The sequence below is a fragment of the Tamandua tetradactyla genome, chromosome 15 (assembly GCF_023851605.1).
Source record: "Tamandua tetradactyla isolate mTamTet1 chromosome 15, mTamTet1.pri, whole genome shotgun sequence".
NCBI lineage: Eukaryota > Metazoa > Chordata > Mammalia > Pilosa > Myrmecophagidae > Tamandua > Tamandua tetradactyla.
In genome coordinates, this window is record NC_135341.1 from 56,000,255 (window position 1) to 56,016,740 (window position 16,486).

At 37.8% G+C, this 16,486-nt stretch overlaps 1 pseudogene; it reads right to left on the minus strand.

Moving 5' to 3' along the window:
* Positions 1–1,569: 1,569 nt before the first annotated feature.
* The window catches only part of LOC143656829 (large ribosomal subunit protein eL24 pseudogene), a 29,411-nt pseudogene continuing 14,494 nt past the window's right edge, over positions 1,570–16,486 (minus strand).

The window sequence follows — 16,486 nt, forward strand, 5'->3', positions numbered from 1 at the left end:
ATTGGTTCTATTCTATTTAAAGCGGTATGATGGTTTGAATCTGTTGTGTACCCAATAAAGCCAAGTTCTTTAATCCTCATTACTGGGTGGGAGCTTTTTTTGAGGTTTCCATGGCAATGTGACGTACCCAATTGTGGGTGGTAACTTTTGATTAGGCAGTTTCCATGGAGATATGTCTCCACTCATTCAAGGTGGAGTTGCTTGTTGGAGCTCTTTAAGAGGGAACCATTTTGAAAAAAAGCTTTAGAGCCACCAGAACTGGCAGAGCAACCAGAGCCCACACAACCAGAGATCTTTGGAGATGAAGAAGGAAAATGCCCCTGGGGGAGCTTAATGAAACAAGAAGCCTGGAGAGAAAGCTAGCTAATGTCACCATGTGCCCTCCCAACTGAGAGAAAAACCTGAAACTTCATTGGCTTTCTTGAGTGAAGGTAACCTCTTGTTGGTGCCTTAATTTGGACATTTTCATGTCTTTCAAACTCTAAACTTGGAACTTAATAACTTCCCCTTTTTAAAAGCTGTTCCATTTCTGGCATATTGCATTCTGGTTACTTTTGCAAATTGGAACAGATTTTTGCACCAGAGAAGTGGGGTGCTGTGGTCTGCAAATACCAAACATGTTGGAACAGTTTTTTAAATGGATAAGAGGAAGATTCTGAAAGAATTTTGAGGATTTTGATAGAGAAGGCCTGAATTACTTTGAATAGACTGTTGGTAGAAATGTGAACTCTAAGGATACTTCTGATAAGACTTTAGACAGAAATGATGAACGTGTCATTCCAAATTGGAAGGAAGGCATTCTTTGCAGATAAAGTAGAATTTCTTTTTTCTAATAGGGGACTATAGTTTATTTGTTGTATTTTTGTTATCTGGTACAGCTTGGCAAGTAACAAATGGTCTATGATAAAGACCATTTACCTTCTGCAGAAGCATAAGCCTATTCTTTATATAATGATAATGATTAATATTTTCCTTATCATATATATATATATATATATATATATATATGATAAGAGATTCAAGAGATGTGTATATATATATATACATCTCTTGAATCTCTTGAATATAAACAGACTACTACTCAGACACTTTTGTAATTTACCTATAGCTCTGTCATATCCCCATCTCAACAAGCTATTCTGGGATTGGTAAAATAGCTCCCTTCTCAAAAGAATAGTGTTGTTTGTTTTCTGGAAACAAGAGCAGATAGATATAGCTGTAAGTTTTAAGCACTTTCTAGCCCAGGTATCAGCTAATGGTAAGACATAAGATGCCAAGGAATGCAAAGCAAATCTAAAACAGAATAAATGCTTATTATCAAAGTAATGATCCTATTTCTGATCTATTAATTTGGATTTAGCAAGTATTCCCATTTCATGGAAAAGTATATTTAAAGTTTAAAATAGTTAAAGCTATTTAACAAGAACATAATTTATTTAAAAGTTTGATACAAACTCTTGAATAATGCTATGACTTAAAAAAAAAAGACCTATTAACTATGTAGTTCAACTATACCATGCAGTTCAAATACTCCTGGTTTAAAGTATAAAAAGCCAGCACATGTCTGAGTCAGATTTTTAATAAAATCTGATCTGCCAACTTAAGTTTTCCACCAACTTGGTGAGAAGAAACCTTCATGGGCTTCACAGCCTTTTGTTTAGGTGCTGACTTTGTGGGAGCCTTAGCAGCAGCCATTGCTGTCTTTGTAGATGATTGCTTAGCCTTTTTTTTTGCTTCCTTGGCAACTCTGAGAGCTTGTTCTCATTGAACTCTTCTAACTTTGGGTTTCTGGTTCTTCTTGGCCATGATATCAGCAAGAGATACACCGGTGATAGTCTTCTAGAATTTAACTGCACAGTGGGTTATTTTCTTTTGAATTTCTTCTGACTGTCCCTTTTGATGCTTTCTTCTATAGAGGACAGTCCAGTTTATTTGCCAAGGGTTCCTCTTGGAAAAGAATGCTGACTCACATTTTGCATTAAGAAATTGGAAAACTTTCCCATCTGCTCTGGTGTAGTGTCCAGGATAGATCTTGTATGAGACTTCAGAGCTCCACCTACAGTGGCTGCTGATACTGGGAGACCAGGAAGATGGCAAAGAAGAGCAGAAGGCAGAATTTGAGTGTGATGAATTTGGAAATTTAACAGAAGAAATTTCCAAACTAAATGTGGAAAATGCAGTCTAGTTTCTCCTTGCAGTTTATAGTGAAATGTGACAGGAAAGAGATATGTTGAGAACTGAACTCTTGGGTACAAAGAAACCAGAAATTGATGGTTTGGAAAATTCTGGGCTTCCAGGAAGTGAGACCCCAGAAAATAAGACCCCATGTGAGGATTTAACCAAACATGGAACAATTAAGCCATTTCAGAAAAAGCAAGGATTGGAAATGGAGTTATCCAGGAAGGATTTGTGGAAGCTCCTTTTGTCTGATGGGCATGATCCAAGCATACTGCATAGAAAACCAACAAGAGTGTTATGGGATCTGTATAAGTTGAACCATTGCCAGTCTGGACTAAAAGGCTCAGAAAAGAGATAAAGTGAAGGTAAAATGTCTTCAGAGGCAGAACCATGGAAGTTAAAATCTGGAGCCAGGAAACCTCGGGCCAGGAGAGCAGACCCACCCAAGCACTTGGAGAGGGTGAGTTTGCCCTAAAGGCAGAGGATGGGCCTTCCACCTCATTGCAGTGGAAAAGTTGTGTGTTACCTCAGGCCTTGGAGAGCATGAAGCACATTCCTTGGTGATTGGGAAGAGCCTGGATGCCACCATGTTTTTCTGGATGGGTCAAACGAGTTTCCCAGAGATGGCAGAGAGCCCAGGTACAGCCCTGATGCTTGGAGAGAGTGAAGCCAAGAAAACGGTGGTCTCCCCAATGTCCCCCAAGGTCTCATTCAGAGAGAGGTGGGCCACTGCATAGGCCTTCGGAAAAGATGGGAATGCTGCTTTCTAAAGCCCAAAGATAAATCATTCTCAGACTTTGAAATCTAATAGAGTTTGCCCTGTAGGTTTTTGAAACTGCTTAGGTCTGGTGACTCCTGTGTTCATTCCAATTTCTTCCTATGGAAATGGGAATATGCATCCTATGACTGTCCCTCCTTTGTATGTTGGCAGCAAATAACTTGCTCTGAGTTTTACAGGCCCAGAGCCTGAGGAGAATTTTGTCTTAGGGCAGATCATGCCTGTAGCTGACTTTGATGAGATTTTGTACTTTATATTGTATTTGTTTCACTACTGAAATGGTTTAAGCCTTTATGATATTGTTATGGAATGAACGTATTTTGCATTTGGAAAGAACATTTCTTTTGGGGGTCCAAAGGGTGAGATGTGCCAGTTTGAATTTGTCATGTACCCAGAAAAGCCAAGTTCTTTAATCCTCGTTCAGTATTGCTGGATGGGAGATTTTTGATTGATTCCATGGACATGTGACTCCCCATTTGTGGGTGGTAACTTTTGATTAGACGGTTTCCATGGAGATGTGTCTCCACCCATTCGGGCCCTTTAAGAGGGAACCATTTTGGAAGAAGCTTTAGAACCACCAGAACCAGCAGAGCAACCAGAACCAACAAAGTCCACACAGCCTGAGACATTTGAAGATGAAAATGCCCCCAGGGGAGCTTCGTGAAACAAGAAGCCAGAGAGAAAGCTAGTAGATGTCACCATGTGCCATCCCAACTGAGAGAGAAACCCCAAACTTCACCAGCCTTTCTTGAGTGAAGGTAACCTCTTGTTGGTGCCTTAATTTGGACATTTTCATGACCTTAGAACTTTAACTTGTAACCAATAAATTCCCCTTTTTAAAAGCCTTTCCTTTTCTGGTATATTGCACACTGGCAGCTTACTAAAAAATGAAACAGTGACCTGGAAAATTGAAAATGTCTTTGCTTTTTCCAGTGGCAGCCCTCTGGAAGTCTTCTACTGCCTTAAGGAAATTCCAGGGGCAGTTTCTTTGTAATGTCCAGGCTTGTTTAAAGTAATTACAAAACTAAGGGTTGAACTCTGTTGCCCAGAGTGTTTTTCTTTTTCTTTCTTTTTTTTTCCACTTTAGAAGTACTAATTTCTTTTCTTTTTCTACTTTCTTGTTTCTTTTTTAATTTTTTTCATTCTTTCCTTTAGAAGTACTAATTTATATATTTATGTAGAGTGTCTATTTTAAGCAACTTTAATAGAACTCATTATTTTTTTTTTAATTTGCTATTACCATCTGGAGGTATGAGAAAATACATAGACAAAAATAGAAAGTTACAAAAAACAAAAAACCAACAGAAATACTTTTGACAGGGACAAATAAAGGATTGAATGTACATTATCTTATCCAATTTCTGCCTTTCTATAGGACAATTTTAGGACCATTCTCAGGCTATTTCTCCCCCAATTTTATATCATATTGAGGCCAGACTCTGTTATAAAAATAAATCTTTTTCTTGTAGCCTCGTAGCTGAAATCTTTTCAAATTCTCAATAAAACCCAAAGGTGTTCTCATTTTAAAGAATTTCCATAGTCAATAACCAGTTAGGAACACTTGACCAATACAAATGCAGTAAAATACCAACTAACAAATTTAGATGAGAAATTGGAATTTCTTATCTAAAACAAAAAAGGGAAATGGTGGATTCAGGTGAGTTCTGTTCTAGGGGCTTATTGGAACATTGAGACAGAGGGAGCATGCCTGAAACAGAATGGTCAGAGCTTAGGCCTCTTTTTATCGTCCTATTTCCTTTAAGTTTCCAATCTGTACATTCTTGAAGTCTGTGTCAGATGCCTTTTCTTACTTTCTAGTATACTGTGATAGTGCCAAAAGGGAATACCTGAAATTACAGAAACCCATTGAATTGCAAATTGTAAAAACTCCTGACTGGCTCCCCTTGTATCTTCTTATCCTATTTTACAACTTTAGAGTCTTATGATCATAAAGACAATCCCTTTAATATTAATGAAGGAACCTGAGTCAGCCCAGAATAAACTGCTGCCTATGGTGTTCACATTTGTTATTGTAATGGTATTCTAGCTTAGTTCTAGCTTAGCTCCACTCCTTTACATTTATAAATTGCAGTTGTTTTTACTTTTTATTGTAATGGTGACAACTCTACCTCCCCTTGTTTGAATCCATAAAAACCCTAAACTCTTTAGACTTCAAGAGGCAAATTCTAAGCAGATAGATCAGCTATTCTCTTTGCTTCCCTTATCAATAAATTATTTCTCCTTTTGAAACCCTGGTGTACTGGTTTGAATCTATTGTGTATCTCAGAAAAGACAAGTTCTTTAATCCTCATTCAGTATTGCTGGGTGGGAGTTGTTTGGTTGTTTCCATGGAGATGTGGCCCCCCCAATTATGGGTGGTAACTTTTTCTTTGTGGGGGGGGGTGTTGCATAGTCCAGGAATTGAACCCAGGACTCCTGCATGAAAGGTGAGCATTCTACCAGTGAACCACCCATGCACCTTCGGTGGTAACTTTGTTTGGATGGTTTCTATGGAGACATGCCTCCACCCATTCAGAATGAGGTTGTTTGCTGGAGCTCTTTGGGAGGGAGTTTTTTTTTTTCGCATGGGCAGGCACTGGGAAGGAACCATTTTGGAAAAAGTTTGAGAGCCACTAGAGCCACCAGAACTGACTGAGTCAACAGAATGGACAGAGTCCCGGGGAAGCCATTGAAGAAAAAGCTTGCAGATCTCACCATGTGACTTTCCAGCTGAGAGAGAAACCCTGAGCATCATTGGTTTCTTGAACCAAGATATCTTTCCCTGGATGCCTTAGATTGGACATTTTATTATCTTGCTTTAATTTGAACATTTTCATGGCCTTATAACTGTAAGCTTACAACTTAATAAATTCCCCTTTTTACAAAAAGCCATTCTGTTTCTGGTATATAACATTCCAGCAGCTTGCAAACTAGAACACCTGGTGTCATAGATCAGCTATTATGTGCACAGGATGGAGAACCCTGCCTTTGATCAGTATCACTTTGCCTGGAGCCATTTTGTAACCCAGGATCTGAAGGTCGATTTAGAGTTCTCTTACAAATATTTACCAGACATATTGGGCACTCCATGTCAGTCCAGTTCCTGACTCTTTACATAAACCATTCATGCAGCACATTTTCATTAATTATCTGCCATGAGTCAGCCTCTGCTACATGTTTACTCATTCGTTTCATGATTTTTCACTGAAAACCAGGCAGAATGCAAGGTGAATAGGACATAGGTCTTGTCCTCAGAGAATTTATACACTAAGAATTTGATCTTCAAAGCAATCCCAAGAGATAACTTGTATTCATTTTTTTATGGAGGAGGGGACTGTGTGCAGAGTACTTAAGGACACTGTCTTCCTGGTAGCATGGGATAAAACTTGCCTTTCTTTTTCTGACTGTGAAGACATGCCAAGTGGGCACAGTCACTCTTCATTGTGTTAAGGTACAAACTTTCTGAGTTGTGGAGCCAAGAACCTGAACTTTAACTTCTACTGAGAAGCCTTCCTAATCTTCAACATAATGCTCTAAACTCTTTTGTTATCCCACCTCCCACCCCCACTCTACCCTAGGACTAAATGAAGAAGTGGTCATTCATTCCTGGGGCTAAAAATAGGCAGTAGCCTCTTCTCTGGAAAGTAGATTAATATCACCCCTAACATCCTCTGGAGGGAATACAATGTTCTGTTATTCTACTCTTGAAACATTCCCAAGTTGTCAGCAACTAAGAGACACAGTTGAAATGAGAAATGATTTGGGGTTGCAACTCAAGTTTTTTTACATCCCACTGTAAGGTTTTTGAGAGATTGTGCTGCTCATCAAGAAGAGGGAATACATAAACTTTTTAGTATATAAATTATTGTGAATTGAGATTACCTAAGAAACATGAATAATATCAGAATTTGTACAGTAGCAGTATATTAAAGATAAAAAATACTTGCAAAGGGAAGTCTTTCTACTTGAAAAGATTGATTATATCCCATGCTCCTGAGAAAACCTTGTAAAAATAGAATGACTGGCCTTTATTTTTTAATTTCAAATATTTGTAAAATATAGGGAATAAAGGCAAGAGATTAAAGGTTTTACACATGAAAAATGCTACTGTCCTGTTCTGTCTGGGAGTCCATAATATATATCTGCAAGTCTTTTGCTGGAAACAAGGTATTTAAGTAAGTATGCCAGGCTGTTGGACACATTAGCAGTAAATCCCAGGACCTAAAGTAAAAATGCCCACATTTCTAGTCTTTACTCTCTCTTTATGAGCTCTGTCTCCTTGGGCAAGTTTTGACAGCTGTATTCAGAGCTTTTGTTTGGACAAATTGCGAAATACTAAAGCCAATTTATATTATACAAACATCAGCTACTGTGATAGAAAGTGCATCTGAAATCCAATAGGGAAATTCATACCAGATAAAAACACACTCTAGATTAGAGAAGAAAAAGCTATTTACCCGAGATAAGGATTACTAAATTATTAGTAGGCATCACTAATTTGAATGGTTTAATTCTCCCATGATATTTTTTTTTGTTTTTGACTTTTGATAAAGTCATTCAGCAATAGCATTTATAAAAGTTCTGAGTTAAGAGTATCTCTAGTCTAGATTAAACCATTCATTTCACAAATGGGGAGCCTAAGACCCAGTGAGACTAAGTGATTCAACCAAGTCCACACAACTAGTTAGTATCAAGTCTGAGTCAAGAGCCCAGGGCTCCCAAAAAACTCAGTGTTCTTTCTGTGAAAACTCATTTAGTCTTTGTTTGCACTGCCTCCCTCCATATTTCCAAATGGGGTATCATGACCACTCCAGATTTCTACCCTGGTTTCCTTTAGTTTACAAATTTCCTCTAAGATCACTCCTGCTCACTTCCTCCTTTCTTCTCCCAACTCTATGTTTGCCCTACCTTTTGCCCTTCCAAACTGGCATTTAGCCAGGTATGTATTAGCCACACAATATTGATTCCCCTCCTTTCATGTCACACATTCTATTTTCTAATCTGATTGTAATCGAGAAGTTAAGAATTAACAAATGATTATGATTAATGAATCATTATATATTTTTTCTTTCTATTTTATAAAATAGCCAATAGTTAATACCTGAAATTACTGAAACTCAACTGTTCTCACCCTTGTTTACACTTACTGTTATAATGGTTATTCTAGCCTAGTCTCAGCCCTATGTATACTTAATATTGAAATGATAACCCTGTCTCTCTTCTTTTCTGCTTACACTTGCTATTGAAATTGTTAATGACTTCATCTCCTCTTGTTAGAATCCCTATAAACCTTGAATACCCTAGACTCAGGGAGACAGATTTTTGGGCTGATAGGCCATCTGATCTCCTACTTCATGATTGGCAATAAACTCTCTGAAACTCCTGTGTCTCGGGAATTGGATGTTTGAGTACACTGAGCAAAGAATTCACCAACTTTGTCTGGTATCATGACTAGAAATCATGAAACTCTACTGCTCCACCCTGCCAGACAATACTTTAAAAAAAAAAACGCAGAAATTTATTTCCTCACAGTTCTGGCAAATAGAAGTCCAAAATCGTGGTGTTAGCAAGGCCAGGCTCTCTTCCTTGCCTCTCACAGCTTCTGGTGGTTGCCTATGATCCTTCAAATTCCTTGGCTTATTGCTACACTGCTCCAATTTCTGTCTCCATCTTCATATGGCCATCTTCCCTCTCCATGTGCCCGTGTTACAAATTTCTCTCTTCTTCTAAGGATACTAGTCTTTGAACCAGGGCCCACCCTAATCCAATCTGACCTCATCCTAACTCGACTACATCTACAAGGACCCATTTCCAAATAAGGCCAGACAATACTTTGAACCACACACTCTGTCTCTAAGTAGACAACATAGCTCTCTAAATTGCTAGATGCAGCAACTTTTGCAATATCTGCACCCTCTTCTGGTGTGCAGTGGGAAAATTTGACAACTAAATGGAGAATGAATTCATTAAAAAGACTAAGTTTTAGAGGATGTCCAAGTTTTCCTCCAGGCCTTCTCTTGGTTAGCATCCACTAAGTATCTGATTATGATAGGTAAGTAACCTTAATTTTACTGTGAATAATTAAGGAAGCATTCATTGATCAGCAAGATGACAGAGTAAGAAGTTCCAGAGTTCTGTTCCCCCACAGTAACAGCAGAAACTGGTAGAACCAAGTTTCTCAGTGTTTAAGACCACAGTTAATGGTAGGTACAGTAGTTTAAGAATCAAGAAAAGGGAACTTAAAAATGGAAGAAAACCGGGTACGTGGGTGGTTTGTTGGTAGAATGCTTGCTTTCCATGCAGCAGACCAGAGTTCAATTCCCAGACCATGCACACTCCACCCCCCACTCCAAAAAAAGAAAGAAAAAGAAAAAAAATGGAAGAAAATCTTGTAGAGCATTTACTGGCTCTTCCTCACCTCCTCTCTGGCATGGCACATTGCCAGTCAGCATTCCCAGTGTGGGTGCCTGATCCCAGGCTCTGGCAGGAAGAGAGTAAGTAGTATATTGGGGTGGGGCACATGTATGTCTGTACCAGTCTGTCAGGTGATGACCTGAAGAATTGAACCAGGACACTGGTCTCTGTCTCTCCTGGATCCAGAATCTGCTCTTTACTTAACACTTAGTAGGATGCCAAAACACCTTAAGAAAACAATCAAATAAGTTCTGACTAGGCCAAAGGTTTACCAGATACAACATGAAATGGCACCTGGCACCAAGAGAAAAGACTGCTACTTTCCCAGGGACAATTGGATACATTCTGGTTAGTCATATAAATAGGGGTACTGATAAGGTGACCCACCACACAAGCCTATTGTTTTAGTTTGTAAAAGCTGTCAGAATGCAATATATCAGAAATGGAATGGCTTTTTAAAAGGGGATTTTATTAAGTTGCAAGGCCATGAAAATGTCCATATTAAGGCAAGGCTATAAAAATGCCCAACTAAGGCATCCAGGGAGAGATACATTGGTTCAAGAAGGCTGATGACATTCAGGGTTTCTCTCTTAGCTGGAAAGGCACATGGAAATTCCACTAGCTTTATCTCCAGGCATCTTTTTTTTTTTAAATTTTTATTGATTAAAACATACAAACATACAAATATTCTTAACATACAAAAATTACATACATGGTGTACAATTAATGTCTCACAATTATCATCACATAGTGTGTATCATCACCCTGGACACTTTTTTGAATATTTGCATCACTCCAGAAAAAGAAATAAAAAAAAGGAAAAAGGAAAAAACTCATACACACCATACCCCTTACCGTTCTCTTTCATTGACCACTAGTATTTCCACCTACCCAATTTATTTTAGCCTTTGTCCCCACTGTTATTTGTTTATTTTGTATCCATTCTTTTACTCATCTGTCCATACCCTAGATAAAAGGAGCATCAGACACAAAGTTTTCCACAATCACACAATCATGTTGTAAAGTTATATCATTATACAGTTATCTTCAAGAAACAAGGTTACTAGAACACAGCTCTACAGTTTCAGGTACTTCTCTCTAGCCACTTCAATATACCACACCTGGAGGAACTACCTCTAATTACATCATCTGGAGCCATTTTGTGCTCATTATCCTAAAACCTGCCCATCTTTTGGTACATGAAACTGTAAGAATTACTGCAGTTCAGGGAGATAAACTTTTAGGATGATAGGCCATCTGATCTCTATTTCACACATAGCAATAAACTTTCTCTCTTTGAAACGCTGGTGTCTCAAGAATTGGTCTCCACATTGGGTGGAGACTCACTGCTTTTGATCCGCCTCAGAAGAAATGTAGGAAAACTGATAGGTGCTACTTGGTGCGGCGGTTAGAGGGACAGGTGTGGTGTCAGACTGCTGTCTTCATGTCCCTGTTCTGCCACTTATTAGCTGTGTGTGTGTGTTTTTTTTTAATTTAACTCTCTATGTCTCATTGTCTTCGTCTGTAAAATAGGAATAATAACAGTATCTAATTCCATTAGATTCTTGTGAGAAGTACGTGAAATAATGCAAGAGGACTACTGTTCCTCCTGATAGGTGTGTGACACTTGTTTGCTGAATGGATGAATGGATTGTTGATAGGTTTAGCTTTGGGGGCAGTCTTAGATGTATATAGTTTAGACCAAGGAAAGTCTCTTGTTTCCTTTCTATGTTCTGCTGTGGCAGAAACACTATTTTAATGGGAAATAAAACCACACATTTTGCAAGAGTCTTTAAATTGTAAATATCTTGGAGAGTAACTATATTAGCGTAGGTGGATTTTCTTTAAAGTATAGTAGTGATCTCTGATCTTTTTTGTTTTGAAATGGAAAGGAAGAGAGAACTGGGAGTGTTCTAGTTTGCCAGCTGCCGGAATGCAATATACCAAAAACGGAATGGCTTTTTAAAAGGGGAATTTAATAAGTTGCACATTTACAGTTCTAAGGCCGAGAAGATGTCCCGATTAAAACAAGTTGATAGAAATGTCCAATCTAAGGCATCCAGGAAAAGATATTTTGATTCAAGAAGGCCAATGAAGTTCAGGGTTTCTCTCTCAAGTGAGAAGGCACATGGTGAACACAGGGCTTCTCTCTCAGCTGGAAGGGCACATGGCGAACACGGTGTCATCTGCTAGCTTTCTCTCCTGGGTTCCAGTTTCATGAAGCTCCTTGGGAGGCATTTTCCAATCTCCAAAGGTCGCTGGCTGGTGGACTCTCTGCTTCGTGGTGCTGCAGCATTCTCTGCTCTCTCTGAATCTCCTTCTTTCTCCAAAATTCCTCTTTTATAGGCCTTCAGAAACTTATTAAGACCTGTCTAAACGGTGGAGACATGTCATCACCTAATTCAGTTTAACAACCACTCTTGATTAAGTCACATCTCCAGGAAGATGATCTGATTACAGTTTCAAACATACAGTATTGAATAAGGATTATTCTACCTTTATAAATGGGATTTTGATTAAAACATGGCTTTTCTTGGGGGCATACATACTTTCAAACCAACACAGGGAGTGTAAAGGAGAACTAGGGATGGGGTATGAGTAAAAGGGAAAGATTGCGGATCTCCAGGAGAGAATTTGCTGAGAGTACCAATTTCTTCCAGGACCAAAAAAAAAAGAGCCAGGGTTCTGTGTTTTCAGAAAATTGAGTAATCACACAAATGTATTCTTAGATTTCATTTGTCCACACCTGGTACACACCCATACATATCCCTTCCTGCATTTCTGTATAATGCTGCTATGCCAGACTCACGTGTTTAGAAAGAAGGAGAGAGAGCTAGAGCTTAGCTTCACTTTGTTAGTCAGCCTCACAAGTTTCATTTCTTGGAAGATTTTGTGAGAAATCTGAGAGGTTGGCATGTTTTTTAAGAGGAGGGTAGAGCAGGGAGTGGGCTACCTCCTTTAAAAATGCTTATCGTTTTGGACATCCTCAGTGGTAGAGTCAAGCATACAATCATTTTATTTTTTTTAATTCTATTTTTCCTTATTTCCTGATGACTTTCCATATGTAAACAACATTTCACTTTTTACACCTTCTCTCAGGCTCTTCCCCAACAGTCTTTGTGGTGTTTTTTTGCTGACTGATCTGTTAGTATAAATCCAACTATTAGTTAATTCTTAGCATAATCACCATAACAGCAGCTATTAAAATTTACAGTCAACATTAGTGTAGTCTGACTCCTAGTGGCTTACAAGTATTTTCCTGTATTGTGAGAAGTCCAGATAACACTACATGCAAGGGACTTGGAATTTACCCTGGAAGAAAGCCTACACACATATGGGAACCATTGTCTAAATTGCCTTTAACAAAAAACCACTCTGTGCTCCATCCAGAGGGCTTCTTATTCACACTAGCCCACAGCCCCACTCATCATGTCATTTTTGAAACAACAGGTCTCCATCGCCACCACCCATTATTTCCATCACTCCAAACAGAAATACAACATTGTGACCATAATTAACATCACTGAATTGTATACTTGAAAATGGTTAAAATGGGAGTGTTTGTGTTATAGATCTGTTATCACAATGAAAATTCAAAAAACAAACACACATAAAACTGTATAACACAGACAGTGACCCCAATGTATAAAATAAGGACTCTAGTTCATAATTTGTTTAAAAGAGAGAGGTGTTTTTTATTTTGAAAACATGCAACAAAATGTGAGGTAGGCAAAATTAAATGCTGTATATTGTATGTTGTCTCACACTGCAATTAATTCTAAAAGGAAGATATAATTGTGTTACACTGGAACCTTTCAAAGCAGGGCATTCATTTCTAGGTAGACCTTATTTACTCTCTAAACTCAGCTGCTTTCCCTGAAAATTTCAAGCAGAGGCTACATTGAGCTACTCTTTCAAGTAAAGTTAGAGAAATAATACTTTTTCAGCAAATATTTTTTTCTGCACACTCTTAGACAATCAGTGGTTCAAAGAAGAAATTGCAAAAGAAATCAGTAAATACCTGGAGATGAATGAAAATGAGAATACAACATATCAAAACCTATGGGATGCAGTGAAAGTGGTGCTGAGAGGGAAATTTATAGCTCCAAATGCCTATATTAAAAAGGAAGAAGAAGCTAAAACCAAAGATCTAACTGCACAACTGAAGAATCTAGAGAAAAGAACAGCAAACTAACCCTAAAGCAAGCAGAAGAAAATAAATAGCAAAGACTAAAGCAGAAATAAATGGAATGGAGACCCCCCAAAAAAAACAATAGAGATAATCAATGAAACTAAAAGTTGGTTCTTTGAGATCAACAATATTTACAAACCCTTAGCTAGACTGACAAAGTCAAAAGGAGAGAAAAATGCAAATTTGAAAACTCAGAAATGTGAGAGGAGGGGGTCATTACCATGGACCCCACAGAAATTTAAAAAATCATAAGTGATTACTATGAACAACCGCATGCCAACAAACTAGACAACTTATAGGAAATGGACAATTTCCTAGAAACACATAAATAAACTATACTGACTAGAGAGGAAATAGAAGACCTCAACGTACCAATCACAAGTAAAGAGATTCAATCAGCCATGAAAAACCTTCCCACAAAGAAAAGCCCAGGGTCAGATGGCTTCACAGGGGAACTTTACCAAACATGACAAAAAGAACTAACACCAATTCTGCTCAAACTCTTCCAAAAATTTGAAGAAAAAGGAACACTACCTTACTCATTTTATGAAGCCAACATCACTCTAATACCAAAACCTGATAAAGATACTATAAGAAAGGAAAACTATAGGAATCTCCCTAATGAAATAGACGCAAAAATTCTCAGTAAAATACTTGCAAATCAAATCCAAAGGCACATTCATAGAACTATGCAACATGACCAAGTGGGGTTTATACCAGGCATGCAAGAGTGGTTCAATACAAGAAAATAAATTAATTTAACGCAACACATTAACAAATTGCAAAAGAAAAACCACATGATCATCTTGACTGGTGCTGAAAAAGTACTCAACAAAATTCAGCATCCTTTTCTAATAAAAACACTTCAACAGGTAAGAATTGAAGGAAACTTCCTCAATATTATAGAGGGCACATATGACTAAACCCACAGGCAGTATCATATTCAACAGTGAGAAACTGAAATCTTTCCCCCTAGGACTGGGAATGAAACAAGGATGCCCACTGTTACCACTATTATTCAACACTGGGCTAGAAATTCTAGCTAGGGAAATTAGGCAAGAAAAAGAAATAAAAGGAATCCAAATTAGAAAGGAAGAAGTAAAACTCAGATTAGTTGCAGATGGCATGATCTTATATTTGGAAAATCCCAAGAAATCTATGACAAAGCTATTTGAGCTAATAAATTCAGCAAAATGGCAGGATAGATGCTTAATGTGCAAAAATCAGTAATGTTTCTATACACTATTAATGACCTAACCAAGGAGGCGATTAAGAAAAATAATTCTATTCACAATAGCAGCTAAAAGAATCAAGTATCTAGGACTAAACTTAACCAGGATGTAAAAGACCAGTACACCTAAAATTATAAAACTCTGCTAAAAGGAATCAAAGAAGACCTAAAGAGGTAGAAAGACATTCTGTGTTCATGAATAGAACATAAGGTTGAACTTAAATGTTTGGGAATCGATAGAGGTGATGGTTATTTTTTATTGGGATTATAATAGTGCCATATTGAAGGTGAAAATGATTGAAAGGGGTGTTTAAAGTCACATATCTCACTGATTAGCACTGCGAATATAAGTCAGTTCTTGCATGAACTATTTCAAATGTGTGACACTTGTACAAAGAGTTGATAATAACATGGTACATGGGGAAAACTACCTATTGCATGCTGTGGACTCTATTTAATAGGAATACCTTACTAGTACCACATCAATACCAGGAATAAATAATCAGATGGGGGGGTAAGAGATATGGGGTGTTTGGGGTTTTCTCTTGGTAGGGTGTGTCTATCTATTATTTTTCTCTTTGAATCAATGAAAATTGTCTATAATTGAAAATGATGATGGACGTACAACTGAGGATTCTGTGAGACACTGATTGTATATTTTGGATAGAATATATGCTATGTGGATAGATCTAAAAAAAATCTGCAGATTCTAAATAAATAAATAAATAAACAGAAAGAGTCAAATGCTAGAGACAATGTGGAGAGAGAGGTTTACCTGCTCAATGTTGGTAGAGGAGCAGAATGGTTCAGCTCCTCCAGAGGGCAATGTAGCAGAACCACAGGAGGCTAAATATAGAGTTGCCTTATGATTAGGTAATCCTGTTACTAGGGAAGATATCCAGAAGAACTGAAAGCAGGAACTTGAATAGACATTTGTATACTGATGTTTATGGCATCCTTATTCATAGCAGCCAATGGATGGAGGTAGCCAAAGGGTTCATCACCTGATGAGTGGAAGGGCAACTGTGGTTTTATATATAATGGAATATTGTATGGCTACAGAAAGGAATGAAGTCACAAGGCATGCAATGAGGTGAATGAACCTTGAGGACATTATGTTGAGCAAAATAAGCCAGAAACAAAATGACAAATTTGTATGGTTGCATGTAGAAAACACTTATAAGAAAATTTGGGCCTAGATTGTAAGCTCTTACAGCAATCAACTTTATTCCTGAGTTTTAAATGTCATTTCTAAATCTGAGATGCTGTGTGCTCTTTCTGTACAACCTGCTAGTTCCCTGTGTGTCACTTACGACTAAGAGTTAGAGTTCTGCAGCTCTGAAAGTCAGTGTTACTCTGTTGCAGCAGTTGTTAAAGAAGTTGAAAAAGAGATCAGATTTCAATTAGAGATATGAATGAATCTGATCTGGGACTAAGGTAAATCAGAATACAGGGTAAAGCATGATACTGTTTATATTTTAAAACTTCAATTTCTGTGTGAGACAAAAGGAAGAGATGTTTATTTGATCCAAAATTTAAATTTTCTGTTGCACACTATCTAACTTAACCTGTACAACCAGTTTACTTAAACAACCTAGATACCTGGAGCCTAGAATACAGAATGAGTTCTTGTAATTTTGTATAGCTTAATGTAATACCCTGGTATATTCCAGTGTATGTTGGGCAGATAATA